The following is a 27,384-nucleotide window of genomic DNA, read 5'->3' on the forward strand; positions in this document are numbered from 1 at the left end:
AAACCAAACACCACATGTTCTCATTCATAAGTAGAAGTTGAAAAATGAGAACACATGGACACAGGGAGGGGAACGTCACACACCGAGGCTGTCGAGGGGTAGTGGGGGAAGGGGATGGAGAGCATTAGGACAAATGCCCACTGCATGTGGCGCATAAAACCTAGATGATGGGTTGATGGGTGCAGCAAACCACCATTGTTACATGTATAACTATGTAACAAACCTGCACATTCTACACATGTATCCCAGAATTTAAAGTAACATAAAAAAAAAAAGAAGAAGAAAGGTGCCTGGAGGTGTTTCTGCTCACATAGGTGGGAGGTCAGTGGAGCTGTGGATGCGGCAAGCGGCGGGGGCAGTGGCTGGGGAGGACTGACTTTCACCCTGTGGCTTTAGCAATGGCATTGTCTTGCCAAGTGTGTACTGTGGCCTAGGCAGGTTGGGCCCTGCTTCTCTCCTTCCAGCGTGGGCCTGGACCAGTGGGGCATCGCTGCCTGTTGCTTGGACTCCTTGACCTAGCAGATCTAGTGTCCAGCCTTTGAGAAGCCTGAGGGCCTGGGAGTGTCCTGGAATAGGGTCCCGGCAGCACCAACTTCTACCACAGTCTCTTTCACTCCGTAGGAAGCATGAGACTTGCCCTCGGCCCACAGAAGAGCCCAGGAGATATCCGAGGGCCACCCTGATGGCTGGGCAGCCTGGCCCATTGGCTTTCAGAGTCCACAGTGACTGGCATGGTTGGCACTCGGGGGACCAATGCATTTAGACAGCAGCTGGGGGCTGCCAGTGTCCCTGGGCTTGCAGAAGACTCCAGCAGGACACCCCTTCTGTCTGTCACCGTGGGCAGCTCCCTTACCTCCTCCACTGGAATCTGACATGAGGCTAATGCTGTCTAGCTCAGAAGACTAAAGGAGTTAAACCCCTACCATTTGTTGCATGTCTGCCACACATCAGGACCATCAGGACCAGGAAAGTGTGTTTCATACATTCTTTAGTATGTTCTTATTTTCATTTTACGGACGGAGCCCCGGGTTTGAGAAGTTACCTGGCCTGGTTCTGCCCTTGCCTGAAGTCACCCAGCTAGAGAGCAGAGCAGGGGGCACTCCAGGCCAGCCTCTGGCCCTAGAGCCTCAGCATTTGGTCAGCCACCCAGGTGGCTCCCCGGGCATGTTCATTTATTCATTCCAGAGTGGCTTAAGAGAAGAGGGACCTGACGTGCTGCTAGACAAAGACCATGACCTTATGGAGCTGTCCGGGGTCTTTGAGGGGTGTAACCTTCTCTGCTAAGTGCCTGACTCAAAAACCATTTCAAAAACTTCTGCTGGGAGCCAACCAAGGGCAAGGGGCTTAGGAGCTACATCCTTCAGCCAAGGGGTGACTTCATTTTGCAGTGAAATGTTAAGCAGCAGAGCCAGATGAAGAATATAGATGCTGAACATACAACCTTTTCCTGAGCTGGGGCTGGCTGTCCTGTGAGAGCTGGACCAGCTTCCTGAGTATTGGCTGGGGGCTCACTCCTCCTTCCTCTGCAGAGTGTGAGGAGATCAAGTTATCTCACGGGACACAGGGGCCATGTCTGGGGCAGAGACCACCAAGGCACATGCCCCTCTGTAGAGAAGGGGCATCCAGGACACAGTGTGGCATCATTCAGCCTCCAGACAGCAATGGCATTGGACTCATCTGCCACGGCAGCTCCAAATGATTGGCAGTAGTTGGCTGGAGCCCTGAGCTCAGGGGGCCACTCTTGGATGGCGATAGGCTAGACTTGTCTGCAGTGGGCAGGGTAGGGAGGCCAGTGGTATGTGGGCTGCTTCTGGGGCTGCATTGAATCTGAATGGCTAAGATGCAGGTTTGACTGCATGACTGAGACGCAGCATAACAGTGGCTTAAACCAGGGAGAAGTGTTTTACTCTCCCTCAGAAAAGCCCTAGCTGGGTTCGTGACCTCACCGTGGAGCCATCAGGGCCCGGGTGCCATCCATCTTATTGCCCCACCTTTGTGGTTATTGCCCTCCACAGCATGGTCTGACTCAGCTCCAGGGACTGGTGCAAAGCTATGCTGTGCCTCAGAAGGAAAGCAGGTCTTAGTGGCAGACCACGTTTCTGATGTTAACAGCTCAGGAAAGATGATCAGCTGTACAGAATAGTGGTACAGTTCCAGAAAAGTCTGCTTAATCGGATACATGTACGGATGAAGAGTCTGATAAGAGGAGTCAGAATGTTTTCTGGTGCCTCAGGCAGCAAAGTAGTGAAAGGTGAAATAGCAGCTGTGGATCAAATGCATTTTAATTCACTTTATGTTCATCCAGCTGGAGCTGGAGGTTAAATGGAGGGAAAGCACTTCTGTATCAAGGATCTGAACAGATAGCTCCAAAGCTCAATTAGCCAGAAATTTTGGTTCTGCTCCTAACTTCCATCAGAAGAGGTGACAGTGGAGAGTACAAGTGCTTTGGAGTCTCACAGGCCTACTTTTACATTCTGGTTGTGCGATTTGCTACCCATTTGGGCAAATGGCAGAGTACTTGCTCTCTTTTATCTCATGTTCCCTGCAGATCTGTGGGAGGATTCAGTGAAATTCGAGTGCCTGGTCTCACTTGGCATGAAGTAACTGTTCAATTAATAATCGCTGTTATTTCAACAGAGGAAACAACTCATCTTCAAGGGCCTACAGTAGGGTTCTGAGCTCCTAAAAAGATATTCAAGGAGCCCATGTGAATACTTTCTGATTCCAAGGAAAATTTTACTTGTGTTTAGACATTTGGTAGCATATAGTTGCTATTTTCACCATTTAAAAAATGAAGAGTTATAAACAAGCACATGAAAAGATTTTCAACATCATTGGCCATTAGGAAAATGCAAATTAAAACCACAATGAGATAGCACTGCGTACTTATCAGAACGGTTAAAATAAAAGATAGCGACCAAACCAAATGCTGGTGAGGCTGTTGAGAGACTGGATCTCTCATACACAGCCAGTGGGGACGTAAAATTGGCATTCATTCTGGAAAACAGTTCGGTAGCGTCTTTTAAAACTAAAAATGGGACTTACCATGTAACCCAGCAATTGCATTCTTGGGCATTTATTTCAGAGAAATAAAAGCTTATGTGATGAAGAACATGGACACAATCATTCATAGCAGTAGCTTTATTCCTAATACCTGAAAACTGGAAACTACTCAGATGTCCTTCAACAGGGAGCAATTAAACTCCCTGTGGCATATCCACCCTGTGGAATACCACTCAGCAATACAAAGGAATGAACTATTGATACACGAAACAGCCTGGATGAATCTCAAGGGAATTACACTCAATGAAAAGAGCTAATCTAAGAAAGTTACATATGCTATGATTCCATTGATGTAACATGCTTGAAACAACAAAAATGCAGAGATAGAGAACAGATTAGTAGTTGCCAGGGGTTAGGGAGGGAGGAGAAGGAGCAGGTGTAAAGGGGTGACAGGAAGGACCCTTGTGGGGATTGAATAGTGCTGTATCTTGACTGGGTGGTGGTTACATTAAGCTACACATGTGACACAACTGCATAGAATTATACATCCTTCACACACACTAATACGGGTGTGTATAACTGGAGAAATCTGCATAACCTCTGCATCATGCCAATGTTAATTTCCTGGGTTTTTTTTATTATATTTTGTATTTCCTGTAATAAAGTAGTGCTAGATGTTAACTTTGGGGGAGGGTACATGGTATTTCTCTGTATATGTTTTGCAGTTTCCTGTGAATCTGTAATTATTTCAAAATAAAAAAGTTAAAAGATATCTTAAAGTTTCAGAAAGTAAGGAAGCGCTAAAAAGCAAAATAAACCTACATTGATGGGAAACTATCAAAGTGACACAGGAACCAGCTGAAAGAACTCCTATTGGCCAAATCTGGAACAATTTGAACAATAAAAATAAATAAAATAGTATTGGATTATGACCCAACACATAAGTTAAGCATCCAAGAATCCACACTAATATAAATACATGATTGAATGAATAAATGGGAGAGAAGAGATGATCTCCCTTGAAGAATTCTAAATAATTTCTGTAGATCCTTCACCCTAAAAGAGATGACCATAACTCCCCACTCCTTAAGTCACTACGCATAGTGACCTCCTTCCAAAGAGTACAGTATAGAAGGGGCAAAAAAAAAAAAAAAAAAAAAAAGGTAATTTTACAGTGGAAAAACCAGACAGACACCACTTCCTGTGAGTTGGATGTATGTGTTCCTCTGAAATTCTTATGTTGGAACTTAAACTTGGAGGTGACGGTGTTAAGAGGTAAGGCTTTTAGGAAGGGTCATGAGGACTCTGCCCTCTTGAGTGGATTAGTATTCTTATAAAAGAGGTTTAGGGGCGTGCCATAGTGCCTTCCGCCCTTCCACCTTCCGCCATGAGAGGACATAGCAACAGTCACTATCTTGGAAGCCGAGCACAGCCCTCACCAGACACTGATTCAGTTGGCTCCTTGATCTTGGACTTCTCAGCCTCCAGAACCATAAAGCAGATTTCTGTTCTTATAATTTACTCGGTCTAAGTTTTATTTTATTATTATTTTAGATGGAATTTTGCTCTTGTTGCCCAGGCTAGAGTGCAATGGCACGATTTCAGCTCACTACAACCTCTGTCTCCCGGATTCAAGCAATTCTTCTGCCTCAGCTTCCCGAGTAGCTGGGATTACCGGCATAAGCCACCATGCCCAGCTAATTTTGTATTTTTAGTAGAGACAGGGTTTCTCCATGTTGATCATGCTGGTCTTGAACTCCCGACCTCAGGTATCTGCCCGCCTCAGCCTCTCAAAGTGCTGGGATTACAGGCGTGAGCCACCGGGCCTGGCCGTCTAAGGTATTTTTAATAGCAGCACAAATGGACTAAGATATTCCTGCAGTCAGGTGATCAAGGTCAATATGAATAATGATAAATCATGCATCTATCCTTACTATGATGTGATGAGGATGGTACTTTATCTTTGTGGTTTTTATCTCCTAAGCCCATAACCCCAGTCTAATCACAACAGAAATCAGACAAATTCTAATAGAGGGACGTCTTACAAAACACTAATCCGTACTCCTCAAGGCTCTCAAAGTTGTCAAAAACAAAGAAAGGTTGAGAAACTGTCACAGCCCAGAGGAGCCTAAGGAGACATAATGACTAAATGTAATGTAGGATTTTGTCTGAAGTCCCAGAACAGAAGGACATTAGGAAAAAAACAAATCTGAATGAACTATGGGCTTTCGTTAACAATGTATCAATATTTGATCGTTAATTGTAACAGATATACCACACCAGTGTAAGATGTTAATAATAGGGGAAACTGTGGGTGGGGTATGTGGGAACTCTCTGTACTAGCTTCTCAATTGTTTTGGTAAACCTGAAACTGTTCTTTAAAAAACCTGTTTTTCCAAATAAAAGTTAAAAGAAATTGAAGATTTGATATATTATTTTTGAGCAACCACTGTGAGCCAGGCACTGTCATAAGTATGGTTGAAGGTCAAAATCGCCCTAATGGTGGCTGCGTTATTATTAACTTTGTTTCACAGAACACAGACTTGTGCACCCTGGAGCTGAGAGAGGTCAGTTTCCTAGGGTGCCCCCTTGGGAAGTAGCTAAGCTGTAGTGGGTTTCATGTCTTCTGACTCTATTCTGTGGTTCTTCCCATGATGGCATGTTATTGAGTGATGGCAGTGAGACTCACTTAACCAGAAGCTTCTACTAACCAGAGCTCCCCATTCTACAACCATTCATAGTCTTGCTGTCTCCAGAGGACTCAACATAATTCCCTGAACTTTATATAGGCGAGTTTTTATTTTTCACAACCATCCAGGAAGGTAGGAATTGTTGGCTCCATGTTAGAGATGAAGAATCTGAGACTCAGTAACCTTCTCAAGGCCACTGAGCTAGTCATAAGTCAGGATTCAAGTGTAAAGCTTGTGCTGTCCCAACATGTCATGCTGTACCTTTGTGTGACCAGCCTGAGCCCACTGAGGAATTTCACTCAATCCCAGATATAGCCAGCTTTCCTTGGTCTTTTTGCTGACTTCTCTTCACTTTGTGGGAATAATTAGTGACTAAGAATTCAGCTTATTTAGTGAGGAAAGTCTTTGAAACATTTTCATAAAGAGAATGGGGAGAGGAAGTCACAGGGCACATAATAGAATCTGCATTATAAACCAAGTTGGCAAAATAAATTACACATCAATCCCACTGTCCTCACTCCTGCTCCCATGGCAGACATGACTAATCAATCCTGAGCTCTTGGCTGCCACCTCTGGACCCAGTCTGACAATAACTCTCAATGGGATCTCCAGGTAACCATCACTCAATCTCAGAGCTGACATGAAGACTAAACCCCTCTACCTTCCCAGCTATGGGCACAACCACACTTTTATACTTATATCTTCAACATCTTGAAAAACAGAATGAGAGCATGCACAGGGTAGTTATTTCATTTGCAGCTAATGCTGCAGTCACAACACAAAATTATTTCTCCAGCCTTTAATTTGGGTGCACATTCACAACCATATTCTTGATGGGATTTGCCTGGGCTCTGTGAGGGAGAAACACTGTAAAGCTGCTGCATGTCTGGGCTGCAGTGTTACCCATGCCCCTGTGCCGACCCTGGGCAAAACCACAGGACAGAATGACAGTAGGCTTTTGTAGGCCAGCTGGCCACAGGAAGTGACATTACAGCTTATCCTTGGGAGAAGACTGTGGCAGTCTCATGAAATGATGCCCGCAGGATGAGGCTTTACGTTTAGCTCCAGACAGTGTGTGAGATCCAGTAACAACAATAGCAATAACAATAGCAGCAGACAGCAATAACCACAAAAACAACAGGCTCAGGGCAAGTTAGAAAATGACCTTGTGATCCCTGGTATGCTTGCTGACCACATCAGACCCAGGGAATCACTAACGTGAAGAAGTCCAGGGTGTTAATCACAAACGCATTATTCTGAAATATGAAGCTAAATTGTCTGAGACTAATATTTGTGGGAATTTGCCAACTCTGATAAAAGCTTTAAAAAAATCACTAGGTCATAGCATGTCTAAGTGGGTCACAAATTGTGCATTAGCTCAACTTGTATTTAACATTTTTGTTAAATGTTACCTTTTTTTTTTTTTTTTTTTGCCTTCATAGCCTGGTTTTCTCCTGTGGTTCCCACATCTCAAGATTGAGAGACCACATGGCCCTACATGAACATAAACACAGAGACACCCGCTTTGCTGTGTGAGTGACTGTGAGGGTATTTCCCACATAGGTAAGGATGGAGTGATGTTTTGAACTATAATGCCCCTCTCTCCTTTCATCCTTAAAGATGTCACTTGTTTCTCTGCCACATTCCTGCTTCCCTGTAAGTCAAAGAGGAGGCAGGCACCCCCACTCCACCACATACATAGGGCTTCTGGGGCAGAAGAGGCCTCTGCAGGATCCTTTTGAACAACTGGAGAAAGAAAGAAGCATGTGGACCAGAAAGACCCCTGCTTTCCCCACTCTCTTCTATGGAAACACTTGGTCCTTCTGTGTCTTAGTCTGTTTGGGCTGCTATAACAAAAAAGATCTTAGACTGGCTGGTGTAAACAACAGAAATTAATTGCTCAGTTCTGGAGTCTGAGAAGTTCAAGATCAAGGTGCCAGCAGATTGAGAGAATGGTGAGAGGCTGCTTTCCGATTGATAGAAGAGTTAGGTAAAACTTTGCATTGGGCCACAACAGAGACTGCTGGCATTATGTTTTTACAACCCCGACTCATCTGCCTTAGGCTTGGACACCAATTTCTGTTTCATTTGTTCATCTTCTCATTGTGTCCTCATGTGGCAGAAGGGGCAAGGGAGCTATCTAGGGTCTCTCTTACAGGGAGGGCACTAACCCCAAGCATGAGGGTTCTACCTTTATGACTTGATCACCTCCCAAAGGCTCCACCTCCCAACACCATCATCTTGTGAGGTCAGGATTTCAACACACGAATTCTGGAGGGACCCAGATATTCAAATCAAAGCAACCTGGAATTGAAAAACGTTCCCTGACAAATTGGGGTAAGTTCTGGGGGATGGTAGGCTGAGGAAGGCCCAGCTCACCTTTGATGCTGGGAGTTTAGTGAAGATTCCAGGAACCTAGTGGCACAGGGCATCAGCTCCTACGCAGCACTGTCCCTCTGGGTTTCCAGCCTGGGATGCATGACAGGCTTCATGGAGTATGCTTTTGTGGCCTCCATACTTTCCAGAGATCTGATGAGGCCAGTTTGTTGCCACCCAGTGCAAAGCATCTGTTAGGTAAAGCTTTGCGTTGGGCCACAACAGAGACTGTTGGCATCACATTTTTATAACCCAGACTTGACTGCCTTAGGCATGGGCACCAATTTCGGATTCATTTATTTATTCAACAGATATTTATTGAGCACCTACTATGTGCTAGGTGCTGGAGCTTCACCAACAGGTAAGAGGCACTGTCCTGACCTCACAGAGCTTGGTGGCCCATTGGTTGCAGTCAGGGGAGCAGAACTCATTTTGATTGACACACAGTGCATGCCATAACAACTCGGAGTAGGAAAACCACCTGTGGTCACGTTCCTTGAAGGAGGCCACGGGCCAGGTAAAGGTTTAAGGCTTCATGAGCATCTTGCCTATACACTAGCACTTCCTGCTCCTCTCTGCACCTACTCCAGAAAGCCAGGGTGCAGTGGTGATGCGGTGGGCTTTAGGGTCAGACAGCCTTGGCCCTATCCAGCTCCATCCCTTTTTATCACTGTGCCCTTGGACAAGTCACCTGACCTCGCTAAGCCTCAGTTTCCTTGTCTGAAAAATGGAGGTGATGATTACAGCTGTGAAATAATGTTGAGGGGGCCAGGCACAGCAGCTCACTCCTGTAATCCCAGCACTTTGCAAGGCTGAGGCAGGATGATTGCTTGAGCCTAGGAGTTCAAGACCAGTCTGGGCAACAAAGAGAGACCCTGTCTCTACAAAAAAAAAAAAAAAATAGCCAAGCGTGGTGGCCAGCCTGGGTGATAGAGCTAGATAGCTCATCTAAAAACAAAAACAAGTGGTGTTGAGGGTTAAATGAATTAATAAATGCACTAACAGTAATAAGAGCTTTAGAAATATTGGCTGTTACTGCTATAGTCAAATGGGCAAATGCCCAGTGTTCACCCATTCCTGGACAGGGACCATAGAAGCAGGGCAGGCAGTATCCATGGAATGAAGCAGAAGGACACAGGAAGTTTCCCTCCAGAAAACAATGCAGGGCTCAGCGTGTCCTCTTGCCCTCTCCTGGAGGCTGCTGATGCCGCCACGAGACCAACAACCCCAGAATCCTGATGGTGTAATAGTGAAGCCTTGGAGACAGCAGTGTGTTCAGGCAGCAGGAGAAGTCACAGGACCATGGCTCATTTGCATGGCCCGGGCACACCTGCCAGCAGCAGACGTTTGCACCTAAATGTATAGCAACAAGCAACAGGACATTGGGGGTTATGTTATTAGAAGACAACTCTTAATGAACAGATATTTATTAATATTGGGGTTTTATTTCTGGATATGGAAATGGAAATAATCACATTAGTGTTTTACAGAGCAGGCCCAAACAATTCCTTTTTTTTTTTTTTTGAGACGGACTCTTGCTCTGTTGCCCAGGCTGGAGTGCAGTGGGTACGATCTTGGCTCACTGCAACCTCCGCCTCCCAGGTTCAAGCGATTCTCCTGCCTCAGCCTCCCAAGTAGCTGGGACTACAGGCGTGCACCACCACACCTGGCTAATTTTTGTGTTTTTAGTAGAGACGGGGTTTCACCATGTTGGCCAGGCTGGTCTCGAACTTCTGAGTTCTAGTGATCCACCCGCCTTGGCCTCCAAAAGTGCTGGGATTACAGGCGTGAGCCACCTCACCCGGCCTCAGCTCATTTTTATCTTATGGAAACATATGACCCACGTGCAAAGTGAACACAATTCCCAAATCATCTTGCTGCCTCTGCTTTTGAGACTGTCTTCCCTGGACACACCGTGGCAAGCATCACATTCCCCAACAGGCTTTCTCAGTCCATAGCACTCACCACGGCCCCTGGCACATGCAGGATGAAGGCAGCCACGTCCCTGTCAGGGTCATCTGTGAGAAGGGAAGGGCTAGCACGGAAGCTGAGACTAAACACGGATTATGGAAGAACTGGGCCTCTTTCTGCTAGCTGTTTCCCGCCTGTACTATTTCTGAAGCTGGCAAACACAAAAGCACAGTGTGTGAAGTTCAAATCTGTTTCTGCATTGTTAGATCAAGCCTGGGAAGCTGGCAGATGAGAGTGCTATTTTGAGATGCAAGATCAGGCTGAAGAGAAGAGGCAGAGTCGGAACATCCCCAGGTTTGGGTCCTCTTGGATGGAGCCTCCTCCGCAGCTGTACTTGTCCCTAGGCAGGCGGGTAGTCACAGTTTCAGGGACCACTCCCTACCATGCCCTGCTGTGACCCCATGCCTGGGAGTACACTTCTCTATTGGAAGTGCAGGCTGCTCTGCCAAGCCCCAGACAAGTGCCCCTGGGCACCAGGATGATGAAAGCTGATGTCAGCAATTTATTTGTATGGAAGCGAATCCTGGGCAGAGAGAGGACACCTGGAGCAGTAAGGAGAACTCATCAGAGACCAGACTTAGCAGTGGGGCCCAGTGTTCAAATCAGGCCCCAGGTGACCGCAGCAAGGGCTCCTCCGGGGCTGCCCACGCTGGCCACAGAGCACTGTTGGTTCCCTGGTGGGCATCTTCCCTCTGTTTTGGCTACAGGAGCTCTTGAAGCTCTCACACACGCTTACTGGATGGCAGCTGGGTTTGTGCTGTGCTAGTGATGGGCACGAGGAAACTGCTCAAATATATAGTGGAGGCCGGAGCTGGAGACCTCTCAGGGATGGAACTTTCTTTTTTTCTTAATTTTGTTTTTAAGAGACAGGGTCTCACTCTGTTGCGCAGGTTGGAGTACAGTGGTGAGATCATAGCTCACTGCAGCCTCAAACTTCTGGGCTCAAGTGATTCCCCCACATAGCCGGGACTACAGGTGCAAGCCACCACACTCTGCTAATTTTTACTTTTTATATTTCTCCAGAGACAGAGGTCTCACTATGTTCCTCAGGCTGACCTTGAGCTCCTGGCCTCAAGCAATCCTCCTGCCTCTGCCTCCCAAAGTTCTAGGATTACAGGTGTGAGCCACTGCTCCCAGCCAGGGGATGTGACTTTCTTCTGCACAAGTCAGTTAATAAACTTTGCACACGAAGCTAAATAGTATTTATTGTCCTGTGAAGTCACTGCCTGTACTTGACAACTGTGTTCAAGATGCTGAGGACAATCCAAGCTGCTAATGTGACAGGCTCAGATAATTTTGAAAACTGGTTCTTTCTTGTGCACTGATCCACAGCCCCAAACTGTGGACTGGCTTCAAAAATGTCCCCAGCAGAGCCCTTCCCTCCCACTAAACATAGAGACCCATTCTTCATTGATTTGCACGTGTCTACAAGTACGAAACAGCACTGATTCCTTCTTGGTATTAACAAGGTTGCCTCGGCATGGTTTTGGAGGAGGGAGTACCCAGGTAGTAAATAAGGTCTTTCATCACAGATAATGAATAATGAATGTTCTTCAGTGCTAAAATGATGGCAATTCTTCACCTGTCAGAGGAAAAGGGCACAGAAAAGAGGAGTTTAAAAATAGCAGCAGCTCACAGAGTGTGATGGTGGCGGCTGGGAGGCTGCGAGCCACTGTCTGGCAGGGAGGCCAGGGGGTGAGCTTCACCTGCAGAAAAATTTCATGAACTCCTTGGCTAGGAATGTCTTCCACTAGGATTGAAGAACCAGGCAGGGCTTCTCCCTGGGGCCCTGACCTTGGGACAAGGTCTTACTCCCTCACTTCCCTTTGGAATCTGGGTTTGCAGCCCATCTTCATGCAATTCCTTCCACATTGAAGACATGCACAGAGAGGGCTTTCCCACACACAGCGCTGTGGAGGTCTCTGGGTTTCTGCTTCCCACAAGCTCATTCAGGGAACGCCTACAGAATAAAGGGGCTAGAGAGAGGTGTTGAGAGGCAGGATTATGGGAAAAACACAGGCTTCAGAGTCCGCTGACCCTGAATTTACTGGGCAGTTACCCTGGCCTCTCAGAGCCTCAGTTCTGTGGTGTGTGTGCTGAGGACAGGCATACATCCTCCACGGGGATGTAATGGCATATTCCACGTAAGTCACCTCAATAGAGGATCTCAGTAAAGACAAGTTCTTCCCCTTCTAGTTTCACCACCCTGGCTGTGGTGCTCTTGACTTCCTACCTCTGGCTTTTTTCTTATATCTCCACCTAAATTTACATTCCTTATTCATTTCTGTTTTTTAGTGCCTCTCTACCTTAGACAAATGTCAGCTACTGAGGGCTATGACTACTCCTCTTGTTCCTCACTCTTACTCAGTGCCTGGAAATTACTCACTATTTATTGAATAATCTGGTCCTTTCTAAATAACTATTGGTTTTATGGAAACGAAGGTGGCAATTAAAATGGAAGTTGATTCAATTAATGCTCAGATTATAGGTTGGCAGCTGAAAGGGTATTTATTATCGATATTTCTACTCCAGTAAAATTTCAAAGTGATCTCCTTTTAGAAACCATTCCACTTCTCACCCCCGTTGGGACGCCTGCCCACCTAACCCCTGCCAACTTTGGAGGGTCTGTGGTTCCTCCGTAAGCTGCTGCTCCCTCCTTGGAAACTGCAGTTGAGCTGCCATGGGTAGAACTGAGGTGGCAATGGGCAGGCAGACCCCAGCCTTCTGACCCCCAAACTTCCCCTGACCACATTAGCCTTGCTTCCTAGATTCTGCTTTCGGAGAGCAAAAGAAAGTAACCACCCTGTGTCATCTATCGCTATGTCGGCAACATATCTGGTCATTGTGATGGATTAGAACATTTAAAAATACTCAAGAAGATGTCTGTGGCTGGATCCCAAACATTCAGCTCAGACTGAGACTAGAATCTGCTCAGATTGGAGCAGAACCAAGAATCTTTAACAAAGGAACCCAGACTCTGCCCCTGGGAGGCTCTGTTCTCTTCCTTCTAAAGGCCACAGACATGGCCTACAGTGCTTTATTAATTCACCGTCTTGCTGCCTCTTTGCCAAGCTCTCCCCATGGACCATAGAGGGAGGCTTCTCTCCAACAGGCAGTGTTGCCCCAGGGCTTCCTGGCTAAGAAACGGACGGAGACGAGGGCTCCCAGAGCAAAGCCCAGGTAAGAAGTTTCCATTCTAAGAATTCTAACATGGTTTACTTTTGGGAAGGGAGTGTTCCAGGGAGGACGGTCTATGGTTGTGTGAGCCAACATTGGCAAGGTCAAGACACAAATCAGCACCTCCCGATGGTGTTTGTTAGTAACTGTGGCTCTAGCAAATTAAACCAAATTCGCACCTTCTGTATCTCAGAGTCTTGTTTCACTAAGGCAAAGGAAGGAGCAATGATCTCTGACTGTGCTATGTGCCAGTTCCCACCACCGCCCTGGCTCCTCGAAGTGCAGTTATGAAACGGACTCATGCTCTCAACCTCTGTTGGAGTCATCTGCCTCATTCCAGCAAGCTTCCATTTATGTTTAGGGCCAATGAGTTTCCAGGGAAAGCAATTTTCTCCTTGGAGCCACAAACATTGACCTGTAACAGACTAGTAACAAGCACCACAATGCCTGGAGAAAAAATTAAAATAGACACACTTTGATCTTTGACACTGTCCTACTAGAGTTCTAGTGATTTTCCATTGTCAGTCGCTGAGGACAGCCAGAGTATGTCTGTGTAAACAGGCTTTCACACTGAAAACTAGCACAATAGCGGCACTGATGGAAACTAAAGCCAACAAACAAACAAACTCCCAAACTGATAGAAAAGATTAAAAGTCTGGATGGGCACGGCGGCTCATGCCTGTAATCCCAGCACTTTGGGAGGCTGCAGCAGGTGGATCATCTGAGGTCAGGAGTTCGAGACCAGCCTGGCCAACATGGTGAAACCCCGTCTCTACTAAAACAATTACAAAAATAAGCTGGGCATGATGGCAGGCACCTGTGATCCCAGTTATTCAGGAGACTGAGGAAGGAGAATCGCTTGAACCTGGGAGGCAGAGATTGCAGCGAGTGGAGATTGTACCAGTGCACTCCAATCCAGGCAACAGAGTGAGATTCCATCTAAAAAAAAAAAGAAAAGAAAAGAAAAAAGAAAAGAAACAAAAGTCTGAAGATTTTCAAAGAATCTTTTCAAATATCTTAAGAAAACTGAGGCAACATAATCTGCTCATGTTATCCAATGACACCTTTGCATTTTCTGGTGCTGCAACCTAAATGTAGAGAAGGTAAAAACTGTGGATTTCAGTTCTGTGTCCTTCCTTGAGGCAATTGGTGACTGATGATAAATAGATGTAATTAAATGAATCTACCAGAGCTGGGATGCGGAGGCTTAATACCGTTAAAATGGCAATATTCTCCAAATTGATCTGCAGATTCAAAATTCTAGCGGTTATTCCTGCAGAAATTGCCAGGTTGATCCTAAAATTCATATGGACCTTGAATAGCTGAAGCAATCTTGAAGAAGAACGGAGTTAAAGGACTTAAACTTCCTGATTTCAAAACTAACTATAAAGCTATAGTAATCAAGACAATGTATCATTGGCATAGGATAAACCTATTAATGGACTAGAATCAGAGGTTCAAAAATAAATCCTGGAAATTTACAGGAAATTTATTTTTGACAAAGATGTCAAGACAATCCAATGAGGAAAGAATAGTTTTTTCAAACAACTGGATATTCACATGCAAAAGAATGAAGTTAGACCCTTATCTCATGGCATATACAAAATTAACTCAAATAGGTCATAGACCCAAAGGTATGAGCTAAAACCGTAAAACATAAATGTAAATCTTAATGATCCAAGGTCAGTCTTAACTATAACACCACACATATAAGCAACAAAAGAAGTAGATAAATTGCACTTCATCAAAATTAAAAACATTTCCACTTGAAACCATATCATCAAGAAAGTGGTAAGGCAAGCCACAGACTCAGAGAAAAGATTTGCAAATCACCTATCTGATAAGGGATTTGGGTCTAGAATATGTAAAGAATGGTTACAACTCAATAACAAGAAGATTTTTTTTTCCCAAGTGATCTGAGCCTGAGAAGAGCTGGAAACTTCTGTGACACAGCTCCAAAAGATGCCTGGGCTGGCCGACTCAATCAATTAACGAGTGGAATAACAGAATCTGTGTCTTTAAAATTTCTTTAAAATCATATGCCACTCTAAGAATGGGCAAAGGATATGAGCAGACATTTCTCCGAAGAAGGTATCCTGTGATGCCATTGTGATAGCTTCTCATCTACTCACCTACTAAATTATTTTTAGATGATCTTTTAATAAGAATAAATCCTATGTCCATTGTTTATGCATTTTCAAAAACCAGCTTTTGAGCGCATCATTTATGTGGGCTGATTGAGATCATGATTTTCCTTATTTGAAGGATTTCTCTCAAATCATTGATTTTCTGTTTAAGCTGAAATTTTTTTCCCTATCTCATGCAACCCTGATGCTCACCAATCTCAGTGGCTTTCCTCATTACTGCTGCTATTTCAGTTATCAGGTCAACGTGGGCTTGTAATACCTTGGAATGTTGTTTGTTAAATTTCATGATTATACCAAGGTCAGCCTTCTTTTTAGCTAACTCTTTAGCCCTCAACATTTGTTCTCAGTACTTGCTCATTATGAATCTCAAAGCTGATAACTTGAACTGCTCTTGAGAGCTGCAGTTTGCTCATAAAGAGATTTCTTCTGCATTGTCATGGTCTTTCGATATTTCAACAAGAGTTTTGGCATCAGCAAAGATCTTCTTTCTTGTACAACTTGTTTTCTGGTCTCTATTGTTGTCAGCCAGCAGCTGAAAGCTTTTGTAAATGGTTGCTTGAAGGACACCATGAGGCTTCTGCTCTCTAGTGCAGAGTAATAAGGGCTGGTGAGGATGTGGAGAAATCAGAATCCTCATTTACGGCTGCTGGGAATAGAAAATGGTGCAGCCAGGCTGGGTGCAGTGGCTCAAGCCTGTAATCCCAGCACTTTGGGAGGCTGAGGCAGGAGGATTGCTTGAGGCTAGGAGTTTAAGAGCAGCCTGGGCAACATAGCATTACTCTGTATCTAAAAAAAAAAAAGGTAGTCCTAGCTGTTCAAGAGGCTGAGGCAGGAGGAGTTCAAGGCTGTAGTCAGCCATGACTGTACCACTGTGCTCCAGCCTGGGCAACAGTCTTGATGACTCCTATTAACTTCAGTAGGGATGGCACAAGGTTGACAAGGCTGAAGAAGAGAACCACAGCCAGTGGACAAAATGTAGGGTTTGTTTGAGGGAATGTATTCACAGGGCAGATCTGTGTCGGCAGGTGGACAGGAGAACAGCAACCGCTTGTAAAAAGCATGGAGTTTACATGGCATTTTCATTTAGCACCCTCAATGCCAGCAACCTCCATGTGGCAGCTCTCGTTTCTTAAGTGAATACTGTCAGGGGGATCTGCTATACAATGACAGAGTGAAACCCTGTCTCAAAAGAAAAAAAATGGTACGGCCATTTGGAAAACTGTTGGCCATTCCTCAAATGTTAACAGAGTTATCTCTGATATCAAGCCTGGACACTTGGTCAGTGTTCTCTCCTTAACCCTGATGGGACACAACAGGCAGCAGCAGGCAGCATGAATCTTTTCCAGCAGAAAATAGTGAGGTGCCAAGAGAAATCGCTTGCTGGGGCTCACTGGGGCTGACCACCCATGCCCCTCAATTGGATCTCATTACTGTTCTTTTCCCCCTCCCTTTAGTCCAACACGTTTGGGCTCAGGACCATGCATCTCATGTGCTTTCTTCCAATACTTAGGGCTAAATGATTGCCAGTGAAAACAGTATTTGCAGAAAGCAAATCCCCAACTGGAAACAGGGAAACCTCAGGAGTGGGATTCTTCCCCGAAGCAGATCTGTTACTGCTTTCACTTTAGTGCAGGGCTGTACAGGAGGGACTATGAACGGGTCCCCACCATTTTAGTCAGCTTGGTAACCTTAGGGTGTGTATTAATTTGTTTTCATGCTACTGATAAGGACATACCCAAGACTGGGCAATTTACAAAAGAAAGAGGTTTAATGGAGTCACAGTTCCACATGGTTAGAGAGGCCTCACAATCACGGTGGAAAGCAAGGAGAAGCAAGTCATGTCTTACATGGAGGGCAGCAGGCAAAGAGAGAGATCGTGCATGGAAATTTCTTATAAAACCAACAGGTCTCATGAGATTCATTCACTATCACTGTAAGATCCTCTGAACAGGCTACACTATGGTTGAGCCATTGTAACCCTGTGACCCACACATACAGGCCTCCTGGAGTCACAAAGCCAGGAGCAACAGGAGAACCACTAAAGAAGAAGCAGCAGCTAATTCCTGCCTTAACTGATTTACTGACCTTGCAACATTCCACCATTGTGAAATGTTCCTGCCCTACCCTAACTCATCAATCGACCTTGTGATATTATGCCTTATGACCTCCCCCCACCTCGTGATTATGCACCTTGTGACATTCTTCCCCTGCCTGAAAAAACTGTCCCTAACTGTAACTTTCCACTATCTACCCCAAACCCATAAAACCAGTTCCACTCCCACCACCCTTGGCTGACTCTTTTTGGACTCAGCCCGCTTGCACCTGAGTGAATAAACAGCCATATTGCTCACACTTAGCCTGTTCAGATTGTCTCTTCACTTAGATGTGTGCGTAACAATCACGAGAACAGCAGGGGAAAGACCGGCCCTCGTAATTCAATCACCTCCCACTGGGTCCCTCCCACAAATGAGATTTGGGTGGGGACACAGCCAAGCCATATCAGGGTGTATTCATGGGGTACCCCAAATTATGCAGTGTCTCTCTTGGATGGCATGGACCCCAGGTGAAGCATGCCAGCTGCTCCATGCTCGCCTCACAGATGGAAAGCTCTTAGGTACTTCCAGTATTTCTGAAAGCACTGCAGACATTAGGGTACCTGGAACTGTGGGGTGTAAAATGCTTCCTGACAGGCCTGAGCTATGCACACAGGTGCCAGCATCTGTGTGGTAATGTGTGAGGATGTACCTAACAGGACATCCTCTGTGCTCGTTCTAGACACACACTTAGATTACAGCACTAGGAATTGATTTTCTTCACTCCAGCTTCCATTACATTGTAAATTCTCTTTACACAGGGTACTTATATGATAGATTAGAATGCTCTTAAGAAAACCAAATACATTAAGCCTTCATCCCAGATCTTAAATCAGCATTTCTCAATGCGGGGCCACCTATTTGTCACACTATTACCTGGGGTGTTTGTTAGACATGCCTAGTCCAGGCCCTACACAGACTCATTGTCTTTAAATCTTTAGGCATAAGGTCTGGGGAGTTGGCATTTCAAACAAACTTGTTTTGCAATGAGTTTAAGAATGATGAGTGCTCAGCTGAAGTCTGATTCTGCAGTCTTAAATCCTGGAGGATTAAGCTGTCCCTCACTTCCTATCTGTATGTCATGAGAAAAGAATGACTGATCAATACAAATCTCAGCCTACTAAATAAGAAAATTAGGGGAGTGTTCAATTCTTTCCAACCACAGGGCTGTTTTAAGATATCTGAGGGACATTTGAATAAGATTTTGTTGACAATATCTGATTCATGTTTTAAGAACCCACAGACTGCAGTCATTTCGGGTATATCTTCCTGGCACAGCTGCCACTATCTTTCACTTCCCCCAAGTCTATGCCAGGCTTAATTACCTTTGTCCTCTGAGCCAGTGGTTCTCAACCTTGGCCTCACGTTAGAATGACCAGGGGAGCTTTAAAAAATACCGACTCCAGGCCGGGAGCAGTGGCTCACACCTGTAATCCCAGCACTTTGGGAGGCCGAGGCGGGTGGATCACGAGGTCAGGAGATCGAGACCATCCTGGCAAACACGGTGAAACCCCATCTGTACTAAAAATACGAAAAAGTAGCTGGGCATGGTGGTGGGCGCCTGTAGTCCCAGCTATTTGGGAGGCTGAGGCAGGAGAATGGCGTGAACCTGGGAGGCGGAGATTGCAGTGAGCCGAGATCCCACCACAGCATTCCAGCCTGGGCGACAGAGCGAGACTCCATCTCAAAAAAAAAAAAAAAAAAAAAGAAAAGAAAACAAGACCAACTCCAGGTCACAATCCAGGCCAATTGCATTTGAATTTCCGGGAGGGGGACCCAGGTATCAGTACTTTTAAAGCGCTTCAGGTGATTCCAATGTGCAATCACAGCGGAATCCCCTGCTCTGAGGGCGTATTTACCCATTTCTAAGTACCCATTTCTATTGGTGTAAAAGTAATAGAGATTTTGGCCATTATTTTCAATTTCTTTTGCACCAACCTAATAATAGACTCTCAGCCCTCCCACACTGGGATGGTCATTCTGCCTCTGCGTTCTTCCCCATGTGTTGGAATGTTCTGTCCCACCCCTCCATCTATCCCGGGGCTTCGAAGGGAAAACCGCCACTGTGCCAGTGCAGCCTTGCAGACCCTCCACCATCAGTAACGTCCCACCAGCTGGCCCTCGCTGGGCCCAGCCTGCTCTGTCCTGGCCTGAACTAGAGTGTAACTTCCAGCTTGCTGTCTCGGGCTCCCTCTCTCTCTCAGTCTTGCTTTCAGACCGGACACAACCAAGCCACACAACTCCTGTCATTAGTATCAAACGTTAAAGCCTACGTCTCCGGGAGCATTGCCTTCATTAACCATCTGAGACAGTTCATCTTGCCAGCCAGTGCCTGGAGGGGTGATGAGAAAGAGGCAACTTGGTGATGAGACTGACAGTCTAAAAGGTAAGAAGACTACATGCATTCCTCCCAGAGCCTCTGAAATATAGTGAATTCCAGGAACCCAGAGAAACAAAGGATGGATCTTAGCTCCTTGGGGAGGGGGGTGGGCCAAAGCTCAGCTAAGAATCAGGGGCTCAGCCAAACTGGCATGACCGAGTTCTAAATTTGGTGGAGAAACAGTGCCAGACAAATTTACTCATTCAACTAATATTTTACTGCACATTTACTACATGCTAAGCCTCATCCAAAGTGCTGGGGATACAAAAGGAGGAGAACAGATTAAGTTCCTGTTCTCAGAGCTCACCTTCAGGTAAGGGAGGTTACCAATTAAGCAGTCAAACTAATATAGGTAAGAGCACATGTGGCATGGCAGTGGGAAAACTCATCCTAGGGCACTGGAGAGAGATTGGGGGAATTGAAGGGTCATATAGCCAGCAAAGATGGAGGGCTGGAAGGCTCCAGGCAGAGCCTCTATAAAGGAGGGACTGGCATATTGTGACCGAGGACTGAAAGGCAGCCAGAATTCCTGAGAGGAGAAGGCAGGAGGCAGCCTCTCCGAGGTGCAGAGCCTCAGCTTCACGTTCCCAGAGTAACACGGAGGCAGCCGCAATTGCTCACGGCACATCTGCGCTTTAAATGGTGGCAAACTGGTGGAAGGGTAGACCGGTTGGTGGCCTTTCTTAGCGGTAGTGGCAGCAGCAGCATTGGCAGTCAAGGTTTTGGTAGTTCCGTAGTCCCCCCATAGCCTGGAATGAGATGGCGCTGTGGGGATGGGCAGATGAGAGGGGATTCCAGAAATATGTAGGGGATGGAGTCAGCAGGATGGGCCAGTGGGCCAGTAAGTGTGGTGGCCGGTTTGGTTTGGTTTTCTGTCCCCACTTCCCTTCTTCCTGTGGCTCAGCATAGACTAACCCCCTTCTAGAGGCAGATACACATTGAATTTGCACTACACAGGTAGGGAGTCCTTTGTAATACAACTTAAAAGGGACAAAAAGCGACAGAGACATTTTTAGTCTAAAGACACATGGGAGTTATATGAGAAGTCACTCTTGGCGGTATAAAAGATTCCATTGTCCTGTGTGTGCTTAACACTGAGGCCAGACCAGTGAGGGTCAGGTTTATTTGCTCTTCCTCTAGGGTGATCTGAAGCCTCCCCAGCTCTGTTCATGGAGATCAAAGACATGAGTGAGCAGACCTGGCTGAGGCCAGGAGAGGAGGCGGCAGGACCCCGGGGGTGCTGTGACCTTGGGGTTCATGGGGGAGGGGAGCAAACTGAGCAAGGCAAGTCATAAGGGACTGAAGGACGGGTTCCGTCCTGGTTGGTGACCTGTTAAGGGGGTGTTCAGAGAAGTCACATCGGTTCTTCATAGGTTACATGCTGAATACGTAAATTCATAGACTAAAAAGTGAGCCTGGGACCTGTATGTCCCTGAGCCTGGAAGCTGAACTCCTCAGTGTTGGCAGACGAGCAAGGCTGGAGGCAGAGCTGCAAGCCAGAGAGAGGCCTGGGCCAACTTAGGGTTCCCTAGGTGCTCTCTCTACAGACTTTGTAGCAAGGAACCCAGATGCCAAATTTTGGTTGATAAAAATTACAGAAATGACAGAGATGCTTCTGGGTCACTTCAATCAGACGGCTAACCAGCTGGTCCAGGCAGATGCTGCATGAAGACAAGCATTGCCTAATTGCACAATTTATTTAAAATTACATTTTCACTCACTCACAGTTTCTCTCTCTCTCTCTGAAAAGACAATGGAATTAAATTCAAAAGTGTTGGGGAGGAATGTCTAAGGATGAGCAGCGCGCTAAGGAAGCCTGGGGAGAGGAATAACCTAAGCCCTAATATGCCCTGTCTCTGTTGCCGAGGTCAGTGTTGACTGGCTAAGGATAGGAGAGAGCAAATAATCCAGCAGCTTCTCCCTGGAGAGCCAACACCAGGTTCCAAGCTCCATCCTTAGTCTCAGGGGCCAAGGATGTCGTGTCTGGGGGTCCCTTATGGGAAGAGTTACTAGGTTGGAGCCCACGGTGGGGATGGGTTTCTTCCTGGGATGGTACAAATGAAATGTCAGGTCAGCTGAATTATGCCACAGCGCCTACAGCTTTATTTTTACTTTTCGTGCTCCAGAATAATTATAATCTTACATTGTTACAAAACCCGTACAATCTTTGCTTTGGTGTCTCAATTTACAAAGTTGCTTTCCTGTACTTTTAGTAGTTTTACTTCATGATTTCTATCAGTTAAAAGTGAATACATGTGGGAAGTTCCCATATTACCTACCCAGCCTCACCAAAGCAACTTGGGTTTAGTGCCACATTGATGCAGTAATGGCATTTGTAGGGCTCACGCCTTGTGGTAAGGACTTGGGCATATGAGAATTGAGATGTGGTCCTTGCCCCCAGCGTTTCTACAGAGTTGACGGAATGCCCAGCTACATATGTTCTCTTCCTACCCAGTGGTTGACTGCGGTGAGAGAAAAATGTGAATGGATCCCGGATAAGGAATATCACCAGCAAGAGCCTCCAAATGTGGCCTCTGCAGCCCTGAACATGGGCGGGGCTTTGTGAGTGAGCCCTCCAACCAGAGTCACCCAAGCCTAACATGCTGCTGGGAATGAGGAGGAAGGAGCAAGCCAGAGAGAGGCGCAGGTGTGGGTCCATGGGTAGGCGCTGGGGCAGGGGTGGGGTGGGCACTGGGCTTCACTCAGAACCTGGGTTTGAACCCTTCATCCAAATACCTGGGTTCCTGGGCACGCAACAGCCAGGGTGCCCTGAGGATATGCCAATGTGGGTCCTGAGTCTCCCACACGCTGGACATGTGAACCACTCAACCCCTCGGAATCCCAATTCTGTCACCTCTACACTGACTTAAAAATACCTGCCCCGTGGACCCCAATGAGGAAGGGTGCGGAAGCCCTTTAGAAACTGTGAAGTGTGGCCCCTTGCTGAGGGGGGTGGGCCAGCAGGGTCTGTGGGTGCTGAGGCTTTGTGCCAGTCATCACCCTCCGAGGAAGGCTTGTGAGTCTGCAGGGTGGAAGCGAGCCTGTGAGGGAAGGGGGTGGAAGGACCTCTGCATCCCCAGCCCACAGCCCAGGCCCAGCCTCAGCTCTGGCTGGCCCTCCGTGTTGCCGCCTGGTTCTGTGTCTGGTGTTGCCGCCTGTCTGTGCTTACACTTCTCAGAGTCCCACTGTCTGTGATCTGGTGAAATTCATGAGCCCTCCTTCCTCTCGGGCCCCTGCATTAGAGAAATCTCAGCCCTCAGGTGGAAGCAGAGCTTAGACAGCAGAGCAGACTGAGTCTGGCTCTGTTTACAGGCTGAACCCCTTTCTAACCTCATCCTCATTCTGTCCCCACCCACTTCTCCCAGCAGAATTCAGCCTTTGTTAACAAGCTGTGCAAATGTCCCATCTCAGCCATGCAGAAAACATTTCTGCCAGGGCTGTCTCCCTTCTAAGGGGCAGACGCTGTTGATAGCTCTTCTTCCCAGGGCTGGCCTCACTTCCCTCTGGATTATCTCCACACCTCTGGCTGTCCCTCCTGACAGCAACAATGACCCCAGATACTGCAGGGACAGCAGCTTAAGCTCTACTTAAACTCAGCACAAAGGAAACGCAGTCCATAGGCTGTTACCTAAATGGACTTTGCCTGCTGTCTTGGGTCTAGGACTGCTATGGACTGAATGTCTGTATTCCCCAACTTTTTATGTTGAATCTCTGATCTCAATGTGATGATATGAGGAGGTGGGGCCTCTGGGAGGCCATTTGATCCTGAGGGTGGAGCCTTGATAATGGGATTCGTGCTATTATGAAAAGGACCCCACAGAGCTCTCTGGTCCTTTCCCAACGTGGGAGGACACAGTGATAAGACTACAAGCCAGGAAATAGGTTCTCACCAGGAGCTGAGTCTGCTGGCCTTCATCTTGGATTCCCAGCTTCCAGAACAGTGAGAATTCCATTTCCATTGTCTCAGCTGCTCAGCGGACAGGCCCTATGTCACACCTGCCCTAACCCACCGAGACCAGGACCTAGAAACTGTGGCCCTGTCATTCCAACTGCCACATAATGTATCAGTTGTTTGTGTAATAGGAATAGTGTGTGTAGGACCATATTAGACTGGTGTTTTTTAATTTTGGTTTTTTTTTTTTTTTTTTTTTTTTTTTTGAGACAGAGTCTCGCTCTGTCGCCAGGCTGGAGAGCAGTGGTGTGATCTCGGCTCACTGCAACCTCCACCTCCTGGGTTCAAGTGATTCTCCTGCCTCAGCATCCCAAGTAGCTGGGATTACAAGCATGCACCACCACACCCAGCTAATTTTTGTATTTTTAGTAGAGACAGGGTTTCACCATGTTGGACAGGATGGTCTCCATCTCCAGACCTCATGATCCGCCCGCCTCTGCCTCCCAAAGTGCTGGGATTACAGGCGCAAGCCACCATGCCCGGCTGACTGATGTATTTTTAGTGCCACATAAATTAGTTGTTGTTCTGTGGCTGCTCACATATTGAATCAGTGGAATTTACTGGTAGTGGGGAAGGGGTAGAGAGGAGGGGTGCATACTACCTTGAAGAAAGAAATCATGCATTTTGAATCTCCATTTGGAGACTATTCAGGCCACAAAGAAACGGTAGTATTGAAAGCCAGACTTCAATGAAAGAGAAAAGTTTTATATAAAAAGCTTCCCTTTATAGGACAAGGACAAACTTCAGCAGTGTGAACATAGAGTATTACCGTAAAACCTGTTATAGAAGGGAAGCAGGATAGGAGTCAGAAGAGAGACTGCCTCCTAGAAAGGGGGAAAAAATCCCTCCTGGTAGAGGAAGAAGGAGAAGTCTGAAAGAGATGATTAGGATGTTGCCTGGGTCTCTGAGAAGGAGCGGGTGAAAGAAATCAGACAATAAAAATCTCAGTAGACACCCGGTTAAGCAGAGAGGCCGAGCCCAAGGGCACCAAGTGCTTCTTCCCAGTAGAACCCCGGCCGAGGGAGGCATCAGGTAAATGAGCCTGAGATAGCGACTGGCACAGCGCCTCCCTCAACTCCCCGCCGGTGGGGTGGGTGTCTGCTAGTTCCCAGGCTCCCTGGAAAGGGACGAGAGAAGCAGGGGGCCTGAGAAAGAGGACTGCTTGTGCGAAGGAGGCCGCGGTGGGACCTCAGGCTGGACATTTAACGCTCAGGCCGGGGCTACAGCAGTGAAGCCAGCCCTGGGCGCGTCCTGGTCCTCGCCTCCGTGGCCCACCGCTCCCCACCAAGCAGCAGGACTCAGAGCTAGGACTGAGCCACCTCTTCGATGACTAAGTTAGTAGAAAAGGGAAAGTGGACCCTCTCCAACTCCCTCCACTCACTGATAGGAATGTGCGCTCCAGAGAAAGATCAGCTCAGCCAGCATTCTGCGCCACAGTGACAGGAGCCCACCGCACTGCTCTGGGGGCCACCTCCTGGGGCCAGCTCTCCCCAGCAGCTCCTGCTCCATCACAGCGCCTTCCCTTCCTCGCCTGAGCCCTGGGTTGCCAGCAGAGTTCAGGTACCTCTCCCAGCCAGGCCCACGGCAGAGGGGAGGGAAGGCTGCCGGACAGCAGGGTGCTCCTGCCTGAAAATACGGTGGAGAGGTTGATAAATGACCAGTGATGGGAGCACAAGGGTGGGGCAGAGCCCCCTACACGCCCTCTGCGGCTCTGCCAGGCTGACTCCGGTCTTTTCTGGGCTGCAGCGATGCCCCTGGAGGTCTTGCCTCCTGGTCCAGAGTAGCCTCCTGTGTATGTCTTGACTCCTTGGAGCACTTCCGGTGGCTAGCCTTGTCTTGGCACTTTAATGAATCATCACAACGATGGTCTCTGTTTCATACATAGGAAACTGGGCCAGAGAACCTGGAAGCACGGAGTCAAGCTTTGTGTTCAGGCTCTGTCTCCCACCTGGTGACATTCTTAAGTCCACTTGCTTCAGTACAGGAGCAAGTCCTGTCCACAGCCCCTCCTGTCTTTTCTCCATCTTCATGTGTCTGCCCTGGTTCACACCTTGGCTGTCTCTTTCTTCATTGCTCCCACCCCCACCTCCACCGCAAGATCAGGATGGGGGAACTGAGGCTGGTGTTTGGCTCACTGGATTCCAAGCCTGGCACAGTTGGGCTCAATTAAGCTTTGCAGAATGGATGATGTGGTGAAAAGACTTATTTTCTGAGACAGTGTTGAGTTTCTAAACACAAGGGTCTGAACAGAAAACCATGGAGTTTTCCACCTTATTTGTGGAAAACTGTGCTCTTTTAAAGCTCCTCTGCAGGGCTCCTTTATTTTTTCTGAGACAGGGTCTCGCTCTGTCACCCAGGCTGGAATGCAGTGGTGCGATCACGGCTCATTGCAGCCTCGACCTCCCAGGCTCAAGTGATCCTCTCACCTTAGTCTCCTGAGTAGCTGGGACCGTGGGCGCACGCTACCACCACACCTGGCTAATTTGTTTGTTTGTTTGTTTGTTTTTGGTAGAGATGAGGTCTCATCTGCAGAGTTCTTGAACCTTCCAGCTGAGAAGCTTTTCTGGCTTCTCAGTTCTGAAACCTGCAGAGACCGAATGTCTTCTTCTGTTCCCATCATGGATCTTTACAGGCAGAAGAATACATTTCTGCCTTTCCACAAAAATGATCATTTTATTGCATTTCTAAGAAACCATCGTTTCCAGCTTAGCTGACCTACTTCTGCTACCTCAGCACTCTGTCCCAGGGCTCCACAGCCAGAAAAGGCAGAGTCTGCCTTCCCTTCATTCTCTGTCCCCCTTCCCTCCTCCCTTCCTTTCTTCTTAAAGTAATTCATGAATATAAACTTAAAATACACAGACAGGCAGGCATCAACCAGATAAAATGTAAATACTTTTGTCCTTACCATTCCATCCTGGACTCATTTCCAGGTAGCTAACAGGCTTTTTCTTTTTTTCTTGGTTTTAAAAACTTCTCCTGGTGATTCCTTATAATTTTTTCTTATCTTTCAGAGAGGACTATGTATGAACTGATGAGCAGACAGTATCTATGGACGATCTGTTCTGAAAGACAAGGAATTTCACCTTACACTACCTCTCACCATCTCCCCTCATTCCTCATATTTCATACAATGTTATTGTTATTTTCTCTAATAGTTGCTTTTATGACTTTAAATTGTGTGCATCAACTCCAGTTTTTTGGTTTATTCACCTTAGATTGTATCTGTGGACTCCCAGCCTTAAAGATTAGGAGGGGAGTAACTTCCCTCCTGCCTCTAGTTTCAGTCAGTTGTATCAATTTTACATTGTCAGCCAGGCATGGTGGCTCACACCTGTAATCCCAGCACTTTGGGAGACCAAGGTAGGCAGATTACTTGAGGTCAGGAGTTCGAGACCAGCCTGGCCAAAATGGCGAAACCCCATCTCTACTGAAAATACAAAAATTCGCCCAGTGTGGTGGTGTACACCTGCAGACCCAGCTACTTGGGAGGCTGAGGCACAAGAATCGCTTGAACTTAGGAGGCGGATATTGCAGTGAACCAAGATTGTGTCACTGCACTCCAGACTGGGCAACAGAGCCAGACTGTCCAAAAAAA

At 46.9% G+C, this 27,384-nt stretch overlaps 1 long non-coding RNA gene across 1 annotated transcript; it reads left to right on the top strand.

The window, feature by feature from the left end:
* Window positions 1–281: 281 nt before the first annotated feature.
* Window positions 282–22,460, top strand: LOC108512935 (uncharacterized). Its single transcript, XR_001880748.1, has 4 exons — window positions 282–321; window positions 7,136–7,256; window positions 19,662–19,843; window positions 22,293–22,460. It is a non-coding gene; the product is annotated as an uncharacterized LOC108512935 (long non-coding RNA).
* The last annotated feature ends 4,924 nt before the right edge of the window (window positions 22,461–27,384 follow it).

The sequence above is a fragment of the Rhinopithecus bieti genome, unplaced genomic scaffold, assembly GCF_001698545.2.
Source record: "Rhinopithecus bieti isolate Rb0 unplaced genomic scaffold, ASM169854v2 scaffold_28547, whole genome shotgun sequence".
Classification (NCBI taxonomy): Eukaryota; Metazoa; Chordata; class Mammalia; order Primates; family Cercopithecidae; genus Rhinopithecus; species Rhinopithecus bieti.